We start from the raw sequence: 22,547 nt of genomic DNA on the forward strand, positions 1-22,547 counted from the left end.
AGTTATTCATATTCGCGATTATTTTTCATATTCGCGATTATTTTTCATATTCGCGATTATCGTCAATTATCCAATTTAATTAAAAAAAGTAGTGTGTTTTGACAATAAAACCATTCTTAAAGCTATACTGTGTAAGATGCTCAACTAGTGGTCAGTAGCCCTATAGCAAACCGCGGTCGCGTTCGCGTCTTTCGCCCGTTTTTCGTACCTTCACACCCCCGCGTCTGCCTCCACAACGCCGAGAGCTATCTTTAGAGGGGTCCCTGGTTCCTGTGCGTTCAGGCATTCCGGAGAAACGGACTACTTCACCCTGCCTGGTAGGCGAGATTACCTTTTGAGTAAAGAGACACACGGGCGACTACAAATATGGCGACCCCACTTCAAGATGCGCTGTGATTGGCCGGTAGTGTACCATGTGTGCATGATCGGCGATGTGATTGGGCAACGTATACACAACGTATACAGATGATGCAGATTACGTCATTATGGCGCGAAAACCCGCCCCTGTCACTGCTAAGAAGAAAACATATAAAGAGAAGGCTTCAGAAGCTGAAAATAACGGAGTGGGTGTTCTAAAACTTTAGCGATTTAACAGTTAGGACAATTTTAAGATTTGTTTTATAAAAAAAGTTACATGGTACAACTTTAAACCTCACGTCAACACTTGCATTCTTGAATGCGCCTCCTCCTGAGTCCTCCTTGCGTCCCCGGCCGCTCCTCCTCAGTCAGTCAACGGCAGCAGGGACGCACTGACTACAGCAGGCAGGCTGGCTGGCTAACTAAACATGCTTAAAAAGTTTGTTTCAACCGATCCGATCAATTACTTTTTCCAGACGGTCGGAACAGACACATGTACCATACGCATCCCGGGACTAGGGTTGGACACGGTAACCGCCGTACCGCGGTAAACCGAGGTCTACCGCGGTGTCAGTGTGCTTACCGCGGTAAAAAAAAGACAAAAAAAAGTCTATTTTTTATTGGAAAACAAGCGAGTTTTAAAACAGGGGAGAAGCGAGGACCGCATGCGCTCCATGCCGCTCTGCTCTGGGCCGTGTACCACAGTTTGGAAGCCACATACGTCACTCTCACTCTCAGAGACACAGACAGTCACTGCTGCTGCCTGCGTAGAGGAGTACAGAAGAGCCAGGGTTTCCTGCAGGAAAAAGTCTTGACCAGGGGGGGATCTCATGGCGCACGCACGAAGCGCGTGCGCCGAAATTTTTTGATAATTAATTAATTAATTCGAGTAATTAATTCACTTAATTTTTTATATTAATTCTTATTTTTGCCCTATAAAAACACATGAATGTGCCCATGATGACGGAAAACACAACTACATGCTAACATTCACATTTATTCAACATTGAATAACTACGTTTTTCACAGGACAGTGTAACTTGTTTTTTCCCCCCAGGTTAATCAACCAGCACTCGTGCCATATACATAGAAGTCTACAGCACAGTAAAAAAAAATCGAACCTCTGTTCGAAGTGGAGCTGTGTGTGTGTGTGTGTGTGTGTGTGTGTGTGTGTGTGTGTGTGTGTGTGTGTGTGTGTGTGTATTGCAGTTGATGCTCAGGGCAGGCTAGACTCAACAGCACCTCTCTGGTCACCCAGGGTTACTACATACAGGCTACATACAGACCCACCCACATACCCACATACCCACATACCCACCCACATACCTACACACACGGCCACGTATAGGGAGCTTGTGTTCCACACAGCTCCAAAAAGAAACATTGGTGTAAAGTAACTAAGTAGATTTACTTAAGTACTGTACTTATACTGTACAAAGGAGATTTTCAGGTATTTGCACTTTACTTGAGTATTTCCTGCATTCAGGAGATACCAGCCCTTATGTTTTCTTCAAATGTAAACAAACATGGCTGCCATGTTTGAAAGATAGGGTTGGTATGGGGGTTAAACATGCAATTTCGCGATCGCGATCATGCCTAGTACATTGTTGGAGGTCCAAAAAGTTTTTTTGAGAAAAAAAAAGATTTTTGAAAAAAAAAAAAAAACCCTTTTTTTTTTTTTTTTTTTTTTTTTTTTTAATACCCTTGGGGGGGCGGGGGGGTTTTCAGGCCGGGCGGGGCGCCTGGCCTGTAAAGTGCTGCAGGAAACCCTACAGAGCAGCGTAAATTTCTCTGTAATCCACACGACACAAGGATGTTAATACATACCTTGTGTTGTGGCATATCTTTTTTTATTCATACGGATTACTGGCGGAGCACGGGCCGCGTGGACTAAAACCGAAAATGAAACTATTTTACTTTTTCCATCGCGTCGCACGTTGTGCCCGTTTGGCGGCGCGTCGGAGATTTTATAACCTTTTCTGTCAAGTCTTGTAACTAAAACCTGTATATAGCAGCACTCAATCACTGGGATTTGAGAGTTGAGACGTGACGTGAGTTTACAGAATCACTGTACACGATCTGACTACCCGTCCTCTTCTGGTTTGTTCACACAGCTGTTTGTGTCTGAAAAGCCTACTAGCTAGCCTACATTACTATGGTAACCCGACAGTTTAGATCTAAAAGTTCAGAACGCGTCGCGGATGCAATGTGTTGTGAGCTTGTAGATCTGCTCCTTTCAAAGCCATACCCGCTGTGTTGTACGGAGAAGTATAACTCGGGCGGTCAGGCTGTGTCGCCTCTCCACTGTGGAGAGGCGACTTTAGGGAAGATGATTGCAATATTTTGGCTTATCGCCGAACCTTAATTAATAGATACGGGGGTGCGGTAATTACCGCAGTACCGTCTGTAAATGGGAAGACGGTAATCGCGGTAACAAAATGTCGATACCGCCCCAGGCCTACCCGGGACTAAATTCCTTTTGATACATACAGAAAAAGGCTTTCACTTTTGTTTCAACACAGAGGACTGCTTAGCTTAGCGCTGCTACTCTGCTGTGGAGGGGATGATGATGATGATGATCACACAGATGGCGACTAGAGTATAGATGTTGGATCGTGATAAACATTATCGGCTATTGTCACTATTTTCAGTTGTCGGCAAATTTTGCAGTTGTCGGCTCGCGGCGTGTTGTGAGCTTGTAGATCGGCTATTTTCGCAACGCGACGCGACGTGTTGTGAGCTTGATGGGCTATTTTCAAATAACCACGGTATAAAATCGGACTTAAGTTTGCAAGTAAATGTACTTAATAGTTACTTTACACCACTGAACTGATGTTCAAAAAGCAATTCAATTGCTCTTCTAAGGTGTACAGTATGAGTATTATCAAAGCTCATCATAGTGGCATAAAATGAAAAAAAAGAAGGAAAAAAAATACAATATATTCGTCAATCGCGATTATTTTGTATGACGATTAATCATCTCCAGAAATTCCTAATCGCGACAGCCCTAGCAGAGGCTACTTAAAGGGATATTCCACTTTCAAAAAAACTTTTGGTCATTTTATCATCTGATCAGGCTTTTATGAATACCCTGAACAGTTTTTATTTTGCTTGATTAAATATTTAGATATTTGATGTTAATGTTATCAGGCCCTACAGGCTCAGGGCCTCTCCCCACACACACCCATTGTAACTTCAAACTCTATTTTGACCATGATAAATTCATTAAAACACCCATATTTTTTTCAAGTGACTCGTAATACCCTCATAATACGTGAGCAGGCCGTGTTTTTTCAATAACTTTTTTCATTTATTTTTAATAAAATTTTATTGTATTTAATTTTTTCCATTTTCCCAAAGAATTATTACAAACTAGCCCTTACCCGTTCAAAGATATGAGCACTGAAATGATGTGCAGTGTGTGGGTTATGGGATGTGCACTGTGCAGTGTGCACACAGTATATGAGGGATGGGAAGTAACTTTAACTGGTGCTTACATGATAATATGTAGAGCATCAATGTAAGAAATACCCGTTTCGTTTAATGGCTACAGAGATACTGTGTACCGATCTGCATGATTTTTGGACAACATCTGTAACAGGGCCAGACATCCCCCCCCCCACACACACACACACAGCTGGTTAAACATGTTGCCTCATGCTAGATGCAGAATAGATTAGCCTCAAGCTAGATGCAGAATAGATAGTAGATACACCATAAAAATGCTAATATACAGCATACGATTTGTGAAAGTGACAAACGGGCTTCACAGTTATGTTAGGTGTGTTCATATGCTAATTGTGATGCGATTTCAGATCAATTGCTCCAGCCACTGAGGAGAAACGCTGTTTCAGACAGACACTCAGACATCCGGAAAATTATATGTTTGATAAAAGAAAAAAGTTATTGAAAAAACACGACCTGCTCACGTATTAGGAGAGTAGTATGAGTCACCAGAAAAAATGATAGGTGTTTTTAATGAATCTATGATGGTTAAAATGGAGTTTGAAGTTACAATGGGTGTGTATGTGGAGAGGCCCTGAGCCTGTAGGGCCTGATAACATTTACATCAAATATCTAAATATTGAATCAAGCTGAAGCAACTTAAAAACTGTTCAGGGTGTTCATAAAAGCCTGATTAGATGATAAAATGACCAAATGTTTTTTTGAAAGTGTAATATCCCTTTAACCCATGCACAAACCCAGAGTAGTGAAACCTGAAAATGTTGTCAGTGTAATAAGTGAAAAGCTTCACTCCACGTGTTTTGCATGTAGACATAAATGCGACCTATGGTCGCAGTTTAGCATGTGATGAGGAACGGCACATCTTGTCTCCAGATGTGTCATGTTTTTTTTCTTTTTTACGGTCTATGGTTTTGATGCTCTGACATCACTGAGATGTCAGGGGAGCCACTCTAACATAATCCCTTTTATGCCCATATATGGAGATCCCTGGTGTCATCAATAGTACGCCCATATCTACTGTAACAGGACTTCATATGGGAATGCCCATATACTGTATGGAGGCCACATCGTCAACATACCACACTAACAGAATCCATATATGACGAAGACAGATGGCCAAGACAGCCCATATCTGTGTGGCTGGTTCTACAGACAGGATCTCCATATATGGGCATAAAAGGGAATTATGTATGATGTCAGATGTCATAGGACTTTCACATAACGAATAACCAGTAAGCTTGTTTGGAGTCTCACAGCATATCTCCATATACAGTACATGGATCTCCATATATGGGTACCAAGGGGCCTCCAAATATGGGTAACTGGTCCGATATACATCACTGGCCAGATGGCCAAGACATGGCGCGACCTCGCCCTTTAGGGCGAAGGGTGAGGTCGCTTGTTGCCCTTAGGCATCTCATTGGTTATTATACTTTATATTGTTCTACAGAACACCATTTCTTAGGGAAAAAGGTTGTTTGGTTTGATATTAAGTGAATGAGCACAGTAGAAAGCAACTATCCGATATGCATTAGAGTTTTATTGATCAACAAAGGAAAAAAATGTCCCTTGTATTAACCACGCTGACTGGTTAATGACCTGCATCAGGAATGGACACAGATGGTGGACAATATTTCTTTTTTATGGTAAGGTGTTGTCAGCTTGTACATCTGGTATTTTGTCAAGTGAGGAGTGTAAATACCAACCTGTGTGTTTACTGTGTTGACTCAGGTAGGGTTGTGATCCTGGAGGATTTGAACTGTTCCCTCTCAACGCTCCTTAACGCCTCCTATATTTGAAAATAAATCAATAAAACAGCCTTCATTAAAGAAATGTATAAACAAATACAATCATAATTAGTGTGGTTGCCAGGGCAACCACATTATTACTCTGGGGAATTTTGCATTTTTCAAAACTCTTAGTCTCATTGACTTGAATGGGAAACTCCATATATAGTGAGTAACTTTTATGACGTAACTTTTCCCATTGACTTTGAATGGGAAACTCCATATATAGTGAGTAACTTTTATGACGTAACTTTTCCCATTGACTTTGAATGGGAAACACCATATATAGTAAGGTAACTTTTTTTATGTAACTTTTTATGCAACCACACTCGCAATTTCCCAAATTGCAATTTCTCTAGTTATATACAGTATTGCACACCTTTGGGTTACTCGAGGGAGTTCCAAATGGACCCTTACAGGTCTGTAACTCCGAGAGTGTACAAATGGAACCAAATGGACACATAAGGGTCCATTTGGTTCCATTTGTACACTCTCAAGAGTCATAGTGGGCCTTGAAACTAAAAAGTCAGAGCAGTGGTTTTCAACCAGTGGTCCTTGAGGAGGTTACAGGTGGTCGGTCCCCAGCTAATGATGGAGAGTTGGTAACCAAATGGAAACTTTTGCATAGCAGTATCATAGAATGATCAGGATTCAAGATTCAATAACTTTATAACTTTATGTCTCCTTTATAACTGGGGAACATAGAACCTGGGGAACATACGACCTTTTTGTGGGGATAGTGGGGAACATAGAACCTGGGGAACATATGTACGGTCCTGTTGTTGGCAGAGCAGCTGATGCTAGTCAGTTAGCTCAGGTAGGTTGTCGGAGCTAGTAGTTTAGTATAAAACGTTACCTTGCTTCTTCGCTTCCTGGTGTTGTCTACTTTTCTTTTCTGCTTTGACGTTCGGGCCTATGTGAAATGAGCAGAAATAGCGTTAGCAGAAATAAGGCTTCCGGCGCCGATCTCTTCAGAATAAGAGTACCCCTAAAGCCATTGCAAAAACATTGAAAACGGATAATTTTGTCATAATATGGACGTTACAAATATAGATTAAGTATCTAAACGAACAAACAAAATGCAAATTAGGTTTCTGGGTATAAAAGAAAGGTTTTAATAACATAAAAACATAATAAATGGATAAATGCTGTTCACTGGAGTGCATAGCCTTTACAAATTTGACTCTGGACAGCAGACGGCTCTTTGTGTCGCCACTTTGGAGACATGCACGCGTGCGGGGAAACCTCCTCTATCACGTCACACTCTCCGCTAAGCGGGGGAGGCGTCCCCTCAATTTCTGTTGGCTTTCCAGTGCAGCAACCTGCTCAAAAAAGTCAAATTTTCCGACATTTTCAGACTCTAGTTGGCGCTGGAGAGCAGACGGCTCTTTGTGTCGCCACTTTGGAGACATGCACGCGTGCGGGAAAACCTCCTCTATCACGCCACACTCTCCGCTAAGCAGGGGAGGCGTCCCCTCAATTTCTGCTGGCTTTGCAGTGCAGCCACCTGCTCAAAAAAGTGACATTTCGGACATTTTCAGACTCTAGTTGGCGCTGGAGAGCAGACGGCTCTTTGTGTCGCCACTTTGGAGACATGCACGCGTGCGGGAAAACCTCTACTATCACGCCACACTCTCCGCTAAGCGGGGGAGGCGTCCCCTCAATTTCTGCTGGCTTTGCAGTGCAGCCACCCGCTCAAAAAAGTGACATTTTCGGACATTTTCAGACTCTAGTTGGCGCTGGAGAGCAGACGGCTCTTTGTGTCGCCACTTTGGAGACATGCACGCGTGCGGGGAAACCTCCTCTATCACGTCACACTCTCCGCTAAGCGGGGGAGGCGTCCCCTCAATTTCTGTTGGCTTTCCAGTGCAGCAACCTGCTCAAAAAAGTCAAATTTTCCGACATTTTCAGACTCTAGTTGGTGCTGGAGAGCAGACGGCTCTTTGTGTCGCCACTTTGGAGACATGCACGCGTGCGGGAAAACCTCCTCTATCACGTCACACTCTCCGCTAAGCGGGGGAGGCGTCCCCTCAATTTCTGCTGGCTTTGCAGTGCAGCCACCCGCTCAAAAAAGTGACATTTTCAGATTCTAGTCATTATTATACACCACGCTTCTTTATACGGCTTAGCCTCACTGATCGCTGTGCTTTTCTTACATTGGTTTATTTGACCAGCATAGTCTGCAGAGAATCTCTGCAAATCACCTGAGAGTAGATCTGACCATACTGGAATACTTGGGAGGAATGTGAACAGTTTGTTTAAAATAGTTTCTGCATGATAGTTATTTATACCTGTGTCATTGGTGTTTTTCATTGCTTGATTGGCTTTAGTCCTTACTTGTTCAAAATGGTCTTTGAAGGGAGATGCACTTAAAGGAATGTGCTTACAGTCAAATACATCATCACCCTCAATGTCATGTGGACTGTCTGGTTGATCATGGTCTTCCTCCCCTCCCGGCATTTTCTGCGTTTCAGACTGGATGCTGACCTGTCACTATTGATCTGAACAGGTGTTGCATTGCAACCAAATATGTCCCTCTCACTGGCCCTCAATTCCCTGAGGATCTCCTCCACAGCGTGCTGTGTATGAGTGTCGCTGATCATAAATGCTACAGGTGTTGAAGCGGATGATGAACTTAGAACAAGCTCATAATACAAAATGCTTTTAGTTGTTATATTGCTCTTAATCATTCCCCCCGTTGCATCCCATGATACTGCATCCTTCGTACACAAGTTGTGCCACATTCTCACTCCTGCTTCATTAAAACATATAATCTTAAGGGGGCTAGCTTTAATACATTGAATGAATCCTGTTAAAACTTTACTTTCTGTGTCTTTCTCTTTAAACTGCTTTTGCAGTAGCATCAAAGCCTGAATCTCGTCTTCATGCGGCCTTTTCTTTGGCGCACTTCACTTCTGATCTTTCTCAACACGTCTGTGTTGAGAAAGATTAATAAGTTCCCCCAATATACCATTGTTTGTCTGTTTTATTATTTTTTCTGTTACTACTCCAAGGGAAATGGCAGGTATTTTCAGAATGTGAAAAGCTGAGCTCATCTTACTTAAAATATGCTTCCAACTCCATCTAAACTATAATTTTGCGAATGTCTGAGTGAGTGTCTGTCTGTCTCAGCGTTTCTCCTCGGTGGCTGGAGCAATTGATCTGAAATCGCATCACCATCAGCATATGAACACACCTGACATAACTGTGAAGCCCGTTTGTCACTTTCACAAATCGTATGCTGTATAATAGCATTTTTATGGTGTATCTATATCTATTTAGCCTACAGTACCTTTTGTGACCACACATGTTAAGGGAGGGGCGCTGTTGTTCAGGCCATGCACAATCACACACAAACCCAAAAACTTGTTGTCCAAAATCATGCAGATCGGTACACAGTATCTCTGTAGCCATTAAATGGAACGGGTATTTACATGCTCCTACATATTAGCATGCAAGCACCAGTTAAAGTTACTTTCCATCCCTCACATATTGTGTGCACAGTGCACATCCCATAATCCACACACTGCACATCATTTCGGAGCTCATATCTTTAACGGGTAAGGGCTAGTTAAAGCAAATTTGTAAACTCACAGAAAATATCTAATATCTCTCTCATGCACACTTACACCTTTTGTTAAGTTACCTGAATCCCAAAGTCCAAAGGAGTATTCCAAGATAGGACAAACACATGAAACATTTTTTTGCAAGTCATTTTAATTTCCATCATTCTCATTCTCATTTCCACTTATTATCCCTACTCACATCTTTTTGCCTTTGCCAAGTAAAAATGTCACTTTTTTGAGCGGGTGGCTGCACTGGAAAGCCAGCAGAAATTGAGGGGACGCCTCCCCCGCTTGGCGGAGAGTGTGGCGTGATAGAGGAGGTTTCCCCGCACGCGTGCATGTCTCCAAAGTGGCGACACAAAGAGCCGTCTACTCTCCAGCGCCAACTAGAGTCTGAAAATGTCCGAAAATGACCCTTTTTTGAGCAGGTGGCTGCACTGGAAAGCCAGCAGAAATTGAGGGGACGCCTCCCCCGCTTAGCAGAGAGTGTGACGTGATAGAGGAGGTTTCCCCGCACGCGTGCATGTCTCCAAAGTGGCGACACAAAGAGCCGTCTGCTCTCCAGCGCCAACTAGAGTCTGAAAATTTCCGAAAATTACCCTTTTTTGAGCGGGTGGCTGCACTGGAAAGCCAGCAGAAATTGAGGGGACGCCTCCCCCGCTTGGCGGAGAGTGTGGCGTGATAGAGGAGGTTTCCCCGCACGCGTGCATGTCTCCAAAGTGGCGACACAAAGAGCCGTCTACTCTCCAGCGCCAACTAGAGTCTGAAAATGTCCGAAAATGACCCTTTTTTGAGCAGGTGGCTGCACTGGAAAGCCAGCAGAAATTGAGGGGACGCCTCCCCCGCTTAGCAGAGAGTGTGACGTGATAGAGGAGGTTTCCCCGCACGCGTGCATGTCTCCAAAGTGGCGACACAAAGAGCCGTCTGCTCTCCAGCGCCAACTAGAGTCTGAAAATTTCCGAAAATTACCCTTTTTTGAGCGGGTGGCTGCACTGGAAAGCCAGCAGAAATTGAGGGGACGCCTCCCCCGCTTAGCGGAGAGTGTGGTGTGATAAAGGAGGTTTCCCCGCACGCGTGCATATCTCTAAATTGGCGACACAAAGAGCCGTCTGCTCTCCAGGGCCAACAAGAGTCTGAAAATGTCAGAAAATGTCCGAAAATGTCAACAGAAATTGATTTTACGCCTCTCCCGCTTAGTGGAGAGTGCAGTGTGGCAGAGCAGATCTCCCCGCGTGCATGTGTCCAAAGTGCCGACACAAATAGACGTCTGCTGTCCAGGGCCAACTAGATTCTGAAAACGGCACTTTGTGTACTCAATTTTAATTTGAAAATAACAGATCTACAGGCTCACAATGCGTTGTGATGCAACGCATTGTGAGCTTGTAGATCTGCTATTTTCAAAAGATATTTATTTAAACATTTGAAAACTTGAAATGGGAATTCTGCACAATGAGTAGTCCTACTTTTGATACTTTAAGTACATTTTAATGCCAATACTTTTGTACTTTTACTCAAGTATATTTTGAATTCTGTGACTTTTACTTGCAACAGAGTATTTTTATATAACACTTTTATGGTGTGTTGTTACATGTATATTTTCATTAATTACATTAATATAGTAGCCTACCATACTTTGCATCTGTCCTGTCAAAATAAACAGATAAACCCCTGCTCTAGCCTATGATAGCTCTTTTATGGGATTACAGTAGAACGAATTGAATTGGAATGGAATTAATTTTGTTAAATGGCTTTTAATAGCTCGCATTCCACGAATTTCAATCTGAAAGAACCTGGAAAATGTGTTAGGACAATTAGAAGTACACTAGTATAGAGACATACATCATATACTCATCTTTTAAATACATTTGTGTCTTTTAAATATACATTATTTACTGCACTTTTATTTTGAAGGCTGGAGCCTGGCTTATTTCTGCCAGTGCCCAGACCGGAAACGTTCTTTCTGCTCATTTCACGGACCTGACGTTCGGCATCTTTTAAATCCGGTCTCTTCTTCTTCTTCTTCTGTTGGTTTCCGGCAGGCTGTACGCTGAAGCGTAATGCTGCCCTCCACAGGCCGACGATAGCTCATATTTATATTTTTACATATTCACCATATTCCTGGCCCTCTCTATGGAGGCTGCCATTTTCTTTTGCAGAGGGTGTGTGCTTCAAAAAACATCTTTTCACTTCCTCCCAAGTAAGGAAGTGACACGGAATTGTCTGTTGCCAGATTTTGCCAAAGAAATAAGCCCAACAGAAGCAACTAGGGCTAGGCTATACTACTTTACATTTACTATTGAAAATAGCAGATCAGCAAGCTCACAATGTGTCATATTGCGACGGGGACGTATCTCCATTCCGACATGTCTCCATTCCGACATTGACTTCTTATTGTCGAGTGGCAACACTTCCATAGAGGTTAATTTTAGAGTTAGGGCTAGGTATAGGGTTAGTGTCAGAAAGGAGACATGTCGGAATGGAAACATGTAACCTATTGCGACACATTGTGAGCTTGTATATTTGCTATTTAAAAAATATTGAGGGAAAAAAAAGACATTTGAATATTTTTTAAACATTTTAACAACATAAATCTGTGTGGAGGTCCCTGGCACCACATGTTTTCAGATGGGGGTCTGCAACTGTGGGCAAATATGTTAATCTGGGGTCCTTGATATGAAAAGATTTGGGAACCACTGGTTTAAAAAATATTAGAAAGTAAGCCCAATAAGCAGCTATACTATTTGTTTTAGAGACACACATTGCTTATTATAAGCAGACATGGCAACCCAGGTACATTCAGAGCCCAGAGGCCAGAACGCCATCTACTGACACTTTAATGCAAGGACAACAGGAAACCAAATGATGTTTTTCAGGCCAGCTCCGCCTCTTTCAGGATATGAACAGGAAGCTGGGGGCGGGGCCAGGAATAACGTGAATAGCCCAATTGACCAGTCGCTATGCCCCTCCTAAAGCCGTCCTTGTCCAATGCCAAGTTAGCAACAGGTTACTAACGCAGCAGACTTGGCAAGCTGCCATGGCGGCGCGCATCGGTGTCTGGCTGCTAGATAGAGATGGGATTTATGGTTCTTTGAAGTGAACCGCATCTCTGAGATCCGTTCCTTTCAAAGAGCCGTTCAAAAGACTGGCTCATTTTAGTTACTGGTTACTTTGTAGATTTTGATTATGATTGTAAATCACTTCCACCCATATAGGCCTATACATTTTGGCCATTGGATACATTTCTGGCATTTGAAAATAGGTGATCTACAAGCTCACAATGTGTCACGTTGCGATGCATTGTGAGCTTGTAGATCGGCTATTTGCAAATGATTTTTCTACATTTTACTCATTGGAAAACCTGTGAAACAGGACATTCTGCATAATGAGTAGGTCTACGTTCTAATATTACTTTAAGTACATTTTGAAACCAATACTATTTTACTTTTACTCTAGTACATTAATAACATTCCAAACTTGATTGCAGTATTGATATGTTTACTTAAGTAAAGACATGTAGTACTTTTCCCACCACTGTTCATTAGAAAGGAACGGCTCCCTACTGTGAACCGAATCATATCGTTCATTTCAAAGAGTCGTTCAACAGACTCGATTCGTTCACGAACGTCCCACCCACTCGCTTCCGTGTCACAAACACTGAAACAAAAACAGAACGGATTGCACTGACCTACACAAACCCACGGGAATAATTTAGGAGCACTTCATGAGAAAATATAACTGGTAACACTTGTGTACTGTATGTTAATCTGACTTTAGTATAGGCTATTGTTTTCTTCCTGGACGTGCGTTAGTTTGTGGCAGGTTAGTCTGCAGCTGGGTGCTATTGCTGCACGCCGCCATGGCAGCTTGCCAAGGCACCCGCCTTAGTAACCTGTCGCTAAACGTGGCATTGGGCAAGCACGGGTTTAGGAGGGGCATAGCGACTGGTCAATTGAGTGAGTGAAGATATTTGAGCACTGCTTTACCCTTGACCTTGTTTTGGTGTATGGCATTGAAATCGAACATCTCGTGGTCTTCCCACATGATAAGGAACTCTCCGATCACTATTTGATCACCTTTGAGTTCACACTATTGGATTACCCACCATTGGACACGAATGTCCTTGGTCGAAGTCTATCCGATAAAGCTATAAATAAATTCAAGGAAAAATTGCCATTAGCCATTAGTCCAATATACTTCAACCAAGTTGAAGATTTGAATACTTATAGTCGGTCCCAGACTGATCACCTTGTCGACAGTGTCGCAAGCTCGCTTCTTGCGACACTTGATTCTGTTGCTCCCCTTAAAAAGAAGGTAATAAAGCAACAGAGATTAGCCCCCTGGTATAATAATGAAACTAGAAGCCTTAAGCGAGCCTCACGCAAACTGGAAAAAATATGGCATTCAGCCAAACGGGACGAATCCTGTATAGCATGGCAGAATAGCCTTAAGCTATATAGAAGGGCCCTTTGCAATGCCCGAACTGCCTATTATTCATCCCTAATAGAGGAAAATAAAAACAATCCCAAGTTCCTTTTTGACACCATAGCCGGGCTGACAAAAGGCTGTGACTCTGTGAAACAGCGTATTCCTCTAACTCTCAGTAGTAATGACTTCATGGGATTTTTTCAAAGTTGCCCACCTGAACATATGTAGTCTGAAAAACAAGGTAATTGATTAAGTAAAACCATGTTTGAAAATGATTTACACATAGTTGCAATTTCTGAAACTCATTTAGATGATTCAGTTGACAATACTGTGGTATCTATACAAGGTTACAATATTATTAGACTTGATAGAAACAGATATGGGGGAGGAGTGGCCTTTTATGTACAAGATCATATTCCAATAAAAAGGAGACAAGATCTTGATTTGCCAGATGTAGAAGCCATCTGGATTCAAGTTCACCTGCCACATCTAAAGCCATTACTTATGTGCTGCTGCTACAGACCACCTACCTCTGATGCAGCATATCTTGAAAAAGTATGTACAATGCTTCAGAATGTTTCTGATATTGACAGAGAAATTTATTTTTGGGGGGTCTTAAATATAGATTGGTTCTCAAAAAACTGCCATATGAAAAGAAAGCTCGAAGACACTGCCACTGTATGTAACCTAGTTCAAATGATAAATACACCAACTAGAATAAATAAAATAAGCTCATGTGTATTGTCTTCAACTTGCATAGATCATCTTTTTACTAATTCAGAAGATAAATGCACAAATGTTGTCTCAGTGCCAATTGGATTCAGTGATCATAACATGATTGCTATTGCAAGAAAAGTGAAAGTCCCCAAAGTGGGACCTAAAATTATATAAAAGACTCTATAAATATTTATCTGACGATGCCTTTATTGAGGACTTGCACAGCATACAGTGGAACATTGACACTATAAGAAATAACATGTTGCCAGTAAAGGGTCACCTCTGAATCTATTATTAAAAAGCATATCATGCAGGACAAAGAATGTAAATTAGATTTTTCAGTCACAAACATATTGGAAGTTGAAAATCTATTGTCTGAATTGAAATCTGATAAACCCTGTGGTCATGATTATCTAGACTGTAGACTTTTAAAGCTGTCTGCTGGAATTATAGCCAGTCCTATTTAAGTTTTAAGGAAGGAATCTATCCTCAAGAATGGAAGGTTGCTAAAGTAACTCCTCTTCCAAAAAATAGGAAAGAAGCATTCACTCACTGGATCGAATAGTAGGCCAATTAGTATATTACCAGCACTTGGAAAATGTATGGAAACAATGGTATTTAAGCAAATTCAAAGTTATGTCTCTACTAATAACATCAATTCTGACTTTCAACATGCATATAAGACTGGCTATTCAACATGCACAGCTCTAACACAACTGACGGATGACTGGCTAAAACAAATTGACAACAAAGTATTAGTTGGAAGAGTGCTATTAGATTTTAGTGCAGCTTTTGATATTTTAGACCATAAACTGTTACTTAATAAAACTTATAAAACTGTCTGCTTATGGTTTTAAACTCTCAGCTCTTAACTGGATGAAAAGCTACCTATTCAACAGACAGCAATGCCATATATGTTAAAGAATGCTAGCTGTGCAATTTATGCGGATGACACTACAATATATGCTTATGCAGAGAATGGCACAGAACTGAGCAGTAAACTACAATAGACCTCATATTGTAGTTTACTGCTCAGTTCTGCAAATTTCTAAATGGGTCACTGAAAATAGGATGAAACTTAATATTTCCAAAACCAAATGTCTTGTCATCTGCTCAAATCATGCTCAGAGACGGGAACACAAATTAAGTGTTTCTCTGCATGGAGTTCCTATTGAACAAGTTAAAGAGGCGGGGGTCACAATAGATGAGATACTTTCTTGGGCCACTCACATTAATAATATAGTAATAAAAGTTAGCAGAAGTATCTCAATTATAAGAAGGAGTGCCTATTTTCTAACTAACACAACTATTAAGCAAGTTATACAAGCCCTTGTCTTGTCACATCTTGACTTTTGCCCAGCAATCTGGTCAAATGCATCTAAACAAGAATTAAATAAAATCCAGCTTACCCAAAATAGAGCTGCAAGACTAGCTCTGCACTGCTCATTTAGGACTTGTATTGACATAATGCATAATGAATCCATTCCATAATGAATGGATGAAAGTTAATGAAAGACTAGCATATACCGTATTTTCCGGACTATAAGCCGCGCCTTTTTTCCATGTTTTGTACCCTGCGGCTTATACAACGGTGCAGCTTATATAGCGATGTTTACATCTAATGGCCAGTTAGTTTGTTTTACAATGGTCTTTAACAAGGATTTATATATAGATGTATACAGCTAACTGCCACCAGGGGCGCTCTAGCAGGAAGCAGGAAGGACACCTGTGGCTTATAGTCAAGTGCGGCTTAAATATGTAAACGTTTGCTTTTTGTTTGAAATTTAGCTGGTGCGGCTTATATTCAGGTGCGGCTTATAGTCCAGCAATTACGGTAGCTTGAATATGTTCTTTAAAAATATATATACTTTACATAAACCTGTTTATCTGTATTCCAAGTTATTGCGTGTTAGTGATAGCCATAAGTATGGCACCAGGCTTGCCCTGAAAGGTGCTTTCACCCAGCTTAAGCCCAAAAGTGAGGCTTTGAAAAAAACGGTGATGTATAGAGCAATAGATTTTTGGAACACACTTTATTTACTCTAATTATTTAGTTTTAATTAACAGCAAAGCTACTTTTAAAAATAGATTGAGAGGAGCTGTAATGCGGAGAGAGGTTGTTTTAGATTATGTAGAGATTTGTGTTGGTTTCTGATATGTTTATTTTGAGTTGCATGTGGATCACTTTTATTATAATCTGTTTCTTTTTTGTCATTTTTGTGAAAATTAAGCCGGCAACATCCACGCACAACCACTCAATCTCTGACTGAGCCGAGGATTGGTTGACAAGAGTCCAGCTCAACCTTTCATGGACAAACGTAGCGAGGCCATGCTTCCTACTCAGGATGAACCCAGCTAGTGTAAAGTTAGGTAGCACTAGCTTTTCTGCTGAAACGCAGTGGGTCTCCTGAAGGAGGATGATGAGAGCCTTGGTGGTAAAGGCTAACTTTTCGATGACGCATATCTTGCTGTCGGTAAGTCCTTCTGTGTTCAGCTGCAGTATTCTGGGTTGGAGGCCAGTGGACCAAGCACCACCGCCCGTCCTTCCCGACTGCTGCCTCACACTAGCCCGGGTGAGGGCCCTTAAATGACAAACTTTGTTTCGCTTCTGACGTTTTGGGGTCAGAAGTTACTAACGGGGGGCAGCACGTGAAGGTGTTTGTCTTGCTCCCCAAAGAATGCCAACGTTATTATATTAAGAGTTGTATGAGACGTCTTTCTTACCTAACGACGTCGCTGTTGCTGTCAGCGGCGCTGTGCCTCGTCAAAAAAATTATCTTTTCCCTGACCAGTAAGTCAATGCGGACAGTTTGTAAATACAAATAAAGCCATGTTTTTATTCCTTCTTCTTTGGCTAGCCAATGCTAATGCTATCGTGTATGTGTCGTTCATTATATCTTTCTGCTTTGAGTGTCCATTTTGCGCTGCAGAGCATGACAACACGCAAAGACAACTCCATTGTAAACCATTAACCAAAACGTTACGTTACAATCTTTGATAATAATAACAATCCAACTGATACAGTGTTGTTGTGACTGTGAGTGAGTTCTAAACTTCTCACAACCAATGCATCAGATTACATGCTGCATCTTTAGTGCCATCGTGTGGCGTTATCTATTTGGTGCAGTTGTTGCGTTCTCTTTCATTCAATCTCGGCCTGACTCGGCTCCACTCGGGTAACAGGAACCGGCGACTTCACAATAGATACCCGGGAACCGGGGCAGACGGCCCCGGCCCGGCCCCGCCCCGCGGTATAACTTTGCCAGCCGCAACGCAGTAGAGTAAGGGTCGATCCATACCGTTATAAGGAGCCTAACAAAGTTCGGTTCGGCACTAGGCAAACCCAAATATGGTTCGCATCTCCCGGTTCGGGGGGGCGTCAACCGACTAAATTCGGCTCTATGGTGCTGACGAAATGTTGTGACCTCCCGACTTAATTTCGGTACTCAGCGGTGTCTTCTAATTCATTCAGCCCGGCTTCAAGTGCATATTCTCGGCTGTAAATCCAAGGAAACAGCGGTCGTTAGGGAGGGAGACACGCCGACTTCCAAATGCTTGTGTGGCCGTGTGTTGGGCATCGCAGAGCGGATACATACAGCTGCCTCTACTTGCTGGAGACGAGTGGTGGACTGGGATGCGCGCGCGACACGCACGCACGCACGCAGCTTTGGTGCATGTCTTGCTAGTGCTACTCGCCGACCGTTTTAAAGAGAAAAGAAAAGCATAGACACAACTTTGCTAATGTTCCGTGTTGTCCACGACGAGTTGTGACTGCGTGATGATATGCATGCAGCAAGAGAGGCGGCCGCGGCACGTCTATAATGTGAGCTTGTAGATTAAATGTTTTCGACGTTTGTGAGAGAGAGAGAGAGAGAGAGAGAAAGAGACCTATGGAAGAGACGCAGTGTCCCCGTCACTGGTGCTGCTGCCTGCTGGAGCTGCCTGCTACTCACTGTCTGGACTTCAAGTCATTCAACCTGCAGCGCCAGGGCAAGTCAGATATATATCCGCCCTGCAATGCTCATTCATCGGCCACAAACGTTGTCATGCCACGGACCTCCAATATTTAAGCGACTTCAGCACTATAGCCGTTAAGAAAGTATGGATGAACTCCCCCCGAACCTAAATAATTTCGGGTCGGGGAGCACTCCCGAACCGAAATTAGTTAGGGTCCTGTGATGCCCCACACATTAAGTCTGAGTCATTGGGGCTCGTTGCCTTGCTTAACTGTGTCCTAATAGGTGAGCTGGGTGGGGCCTCATTGGCTCGTTGGTCTAATGGCTCATTGGAGAGCACCTGGGCCCGGTGCCTCCAGGAGTCTATAAAAAGCCAGCCCATGCCATTCTGAAGCAGAGATCCAGAGGAGGCTGACCTGTCTCCACCAGCCCTGTTGCTTTATGTTCTGTTATATTTAGTTAGTTCTAGCTTTACTTTCCATCCAACACCCTGCACAACACCATGTTCCACACATCCACATTTACACCACTGATTACTGACTCCACACTTCATAGGATCCTTTTGGCATGTTGTTGACCACCTTTAGTTGTTATGTTAGCCTTTATTTAATAAATACACCTTGTTACACTTTTGCCATGTCTCCTCTCCCCAATCTTTTGTTGTGACCTGAGCCAGTCATGACAAATGGGGGCTCGTCTTAACGTGAGTATTTGAACTTTAAAGTTTGGTTAAAGTTAAATATTTTGTGCGCGCACCTACAGAGGTGTTTTTGATAGCCGGTCTGTAACTAGAAGTAATTGGGGTTTCCCTGTGGGGTAAATTTTTGCCAATTAGATGCGGTTGGGGAGTTTGGCTCTGGATTCCCCATTGTCTATTTTGACGCGGTTTTCAAATTATTTTTCGGTGGGTGCAGTCTTGTTTGCTGTTTTGTTACCGTTAAAATGCATTTTTTGAGTTACCGTATTTTTCCGTTGGGCATTGGAGTTATTTGAATGTTGGGCTGAGTTTTGTGACACACTTATACTGCATATTTTGAGTAGACATTTGTACGGAGCTTCTGCTGTTGTCCCATGTAAGGCAAAGCCACGCTGTGTTTCTTTAAACCTTCGTGGGGTTTGTTATTTTTCTGGTAGTGTTGGGGTCACCTACGCGCCTTCCGGGGGCACAGTACTTGGTGTGGCAGTGCGGCTATCAACCGGTTGCGTTGTCCCCAGGTATAGCAAGTGCGTAAATACCCACGCAGACCTCATGAAGAGCTAGGGGTGAGTTAGATAAGCTTTGGCTAGGCAGTTAGGGGACGCTCCTGTGTGCTCAAAATTGTATTGGTGTTTCACTTAATTTTGTCTGTAACATTCAAACGTAACTATGGCTCAAATTGACAAGTTTGTGGCGTCACCGTCCGATGACTTTTTGGATGGTTGTAGTAAGGAGCAGCTGTTGGAAATTGCTGATCATTATAAGGTTGACGTTGGGGACAGGAGACGCAAAACCCAAACCATTAAATTGGTGTTAATGGCCAATTTAGGAGAGATTGGCATCTTGCCAGAGTCAGAAGTTGAAACAGAGGGAAGCAAAAGCAATGTGTTGCCGTTACCTAGTCAGGGTCAGTTTTCATTTGAACAACAAAAAGAACTGTTGCTTATTCAGCTCGAAATGGAGAGGACAAAGCAACAGGGGGTAATTGAAAAAGAAAGGGTTGGAATTGAAAAAGGGAAAATTGAAATGGAAAAACTCAGGATTAATTTGCAGAGGGAAAGGGTAGAACTGGTAAAAGAAGGTAAAATGGATCAGAGGCTGTTAGATCCTGGTGGAGGCCCAGCTGTAGAAAAGCGGCCTTTTGACCTGGTTAACAATTTGAGGTTAATGCCAAAATTCAATGAAAAAGAGCCTGAAACTTTTTTTTCTTTGTTTGAAAGGTTGGCAGACTCGAGAGGTTGGCCTGCGGCTGACCTGACTGTGATGCTACAGTGCGTTCTCACCGGGAAGGCACAAGATGCATATTCCGCGTTATCAGTAACTGATAGTTTAACCTATGCTACTGTTAAAGCTGCTGTCCTTAAAGCGTACGAGATGGTGCCTGAAAGTTATCGGCAGCGCTTTAGGAATAATAGGAAAACTGACGACCAGTCATATTTGGAGTTCTCGCGGGAACTGGTCATAAACTTTAACCGGTGGCGTATGGCTGCAGGTGGGGACACAATGGAGAAGTTATGTGACTTAATACTGTTAGAGCAGTTTAAAATTGCCATTCAAAGTCGTATTGCTACTTATGTCACTGAACAGCAGACTAAAACTGTGGCAGAAGCTGCTGCGTTAGCTGATCAGTATGTGTTGACACACAGAGACTGGGTACCGCAGGGCGCCCAAGTTACGCACCGGGAGGGTGTCACATCCAGCCATGGGGAGGGTGGTCACAGCGCGCCTTTCCATAGGAATTCGAAACCGGAGGATGGGAGAAGTTGGGCTGCCCGTGACGGTGAAAAAACATGTCAATACTGTGGCAAGAAAGGTCACATTAAAGCAGACTGTTATTCATGGAAACAAAGAGATGGAACGATGGAGGTGAAGTCGACTGCGGCCATTGGGCCTGTGTCAAATGTGAGGTCGGTAGGTCCTCTACATGAGAGCGAGAGTAGTCTCGGCGGTGTAGATGAGGCGTTTCGACCGTTTGTGGAAAGGGGGTTTATCTCTCTTGTGGGCTCACAGGAAAAAGTACCTGTGACAATTCTGAGAGACACAGCGGCGATGAGCACGTATGTTCTTGACTCACTCCTACCATTTTCTTCACAGTCTGCTACGGGGGATGCCATGTTGAGCCGTGGTATGGGCATGTCCGTAATCCCTTCTCCTATACACAAAATCAATTTAGAATGTGGCCTGGTTCAGGGCCCGGTGGAGGTGGCGTTGCGTACTGCATTACCGGTGGCTGGGGTTGATGTTCTCCTGGGTAACGAGCATGCTGGGGCTCGTGTGTGGGAAAATGTGTCAGCACCTCCATTGTTGAATCGCATTATCTCCTCTAAGCCTACTAATGTGATCTGTGAAAATGCTAAAGTAAAAATGAAGCGTTCATTTGGTCAGCGGTCTGAACGTCGGAAATTCAGACCGGGTGAGCAGGTGTTTGCTCTTTTACCTTTTCAAGCAAAGCTTACAGGTCCATACACTGTTGTTGAGCGTATGTCAGAGGTCACCTACCTCATTTCAACTCCTAATTTTCGCAAAACTACTCAGTTATGTCATGTAAACCTGTTGCGACCTTGCCATGGTCGTGACTCGTGAGTCAGTCCATCTTCTCAGTCAGTGGCAGTGACTGAGGTAGAGGACTAAATGGTTGAGATGTAGAGCTGTTAAACCAGTGTACGAGTGTCCATATCTAATGCTTGCTGTCTCTTGTTTTTTTTTTAGTGCCTGGTGTTGCAATCCCTGGCCTGTCCTGCTCCTTGACGGCATCATTGCTATAGCTGAAACACCTGATCCAGCCGTTGAGGGGGGAGGAGAGTCCAGGAGTATTGCAGGGCCAGGGCTATAGTATAGATTGTTACTAGTGCTCTATTGGTAGACGAATCATTGAAAAGTACTTAAAATGTAGTAAAACCATGGTATACATTAATGTTAAAATTGCTTATGTAGAATGCACTGATTGGGGGGTATATTATTGCATTTTGGTTTAATGGGGTTTGTTATCATTTTGTTATCCTTAATTGAATTAAATGAGTACCTTAAAGTAAATAGTTTATTTACTGAGTCATGGATCCTAGTGGGAGCCACGACTTTAAGGGGGGGGGTGTGATGCCCCACACATTAAGTCTGAGTCATTGGGGCTCGTTGCCTTGCTTAACTGTGTCCTAATAGGTGAGCTGGGTGGGGCCTCATTGGCTCGTTGGTCTAATGGCTCATTGGAGAGCACCTGGGCCCGGTGCCTCCAGGAGTCTATAAAAAGCCAGCCCATGCCATTCTGAAGCAGAGATCCAGAGATCCAGAGGAGGCTGACCTGTCTCCACCAGCCCTGTTGCTTTATGTTCTGTTATGTTTAGTTAGTTCTAGCTTTACTTTCCATCCAACACCCTGCACAACACCATGTTCCACACATCCACATTTACACCACTGATTACTGACTCCACACTTCATAGGATCCTTTTGGCATGTTGTTGACCACCTTTAGTTGTTATGTTAGCCTTTATTTAATAAATACACCTTGTTACACTTTTGCCATGTCTCCTCTCCCCAATCTTTTGTTGTGACCTGAGCCAGTCATGACAGTCCTTATAACGGT

The sequence above is a fragment of the Nannobrachium achirus genome (assembly GCF_963921795.1).
Source record: "Nannobrachium achirus genome assembly, chromosome: 12".
Classification (NCBI taxonomy): domain Eukaryota; kingdom Metazoa; phylum Chordata; class Actinopteri; order Myctophiformes; family Myctophidae; genus Nannobrachium; species Nannobrachium achirus.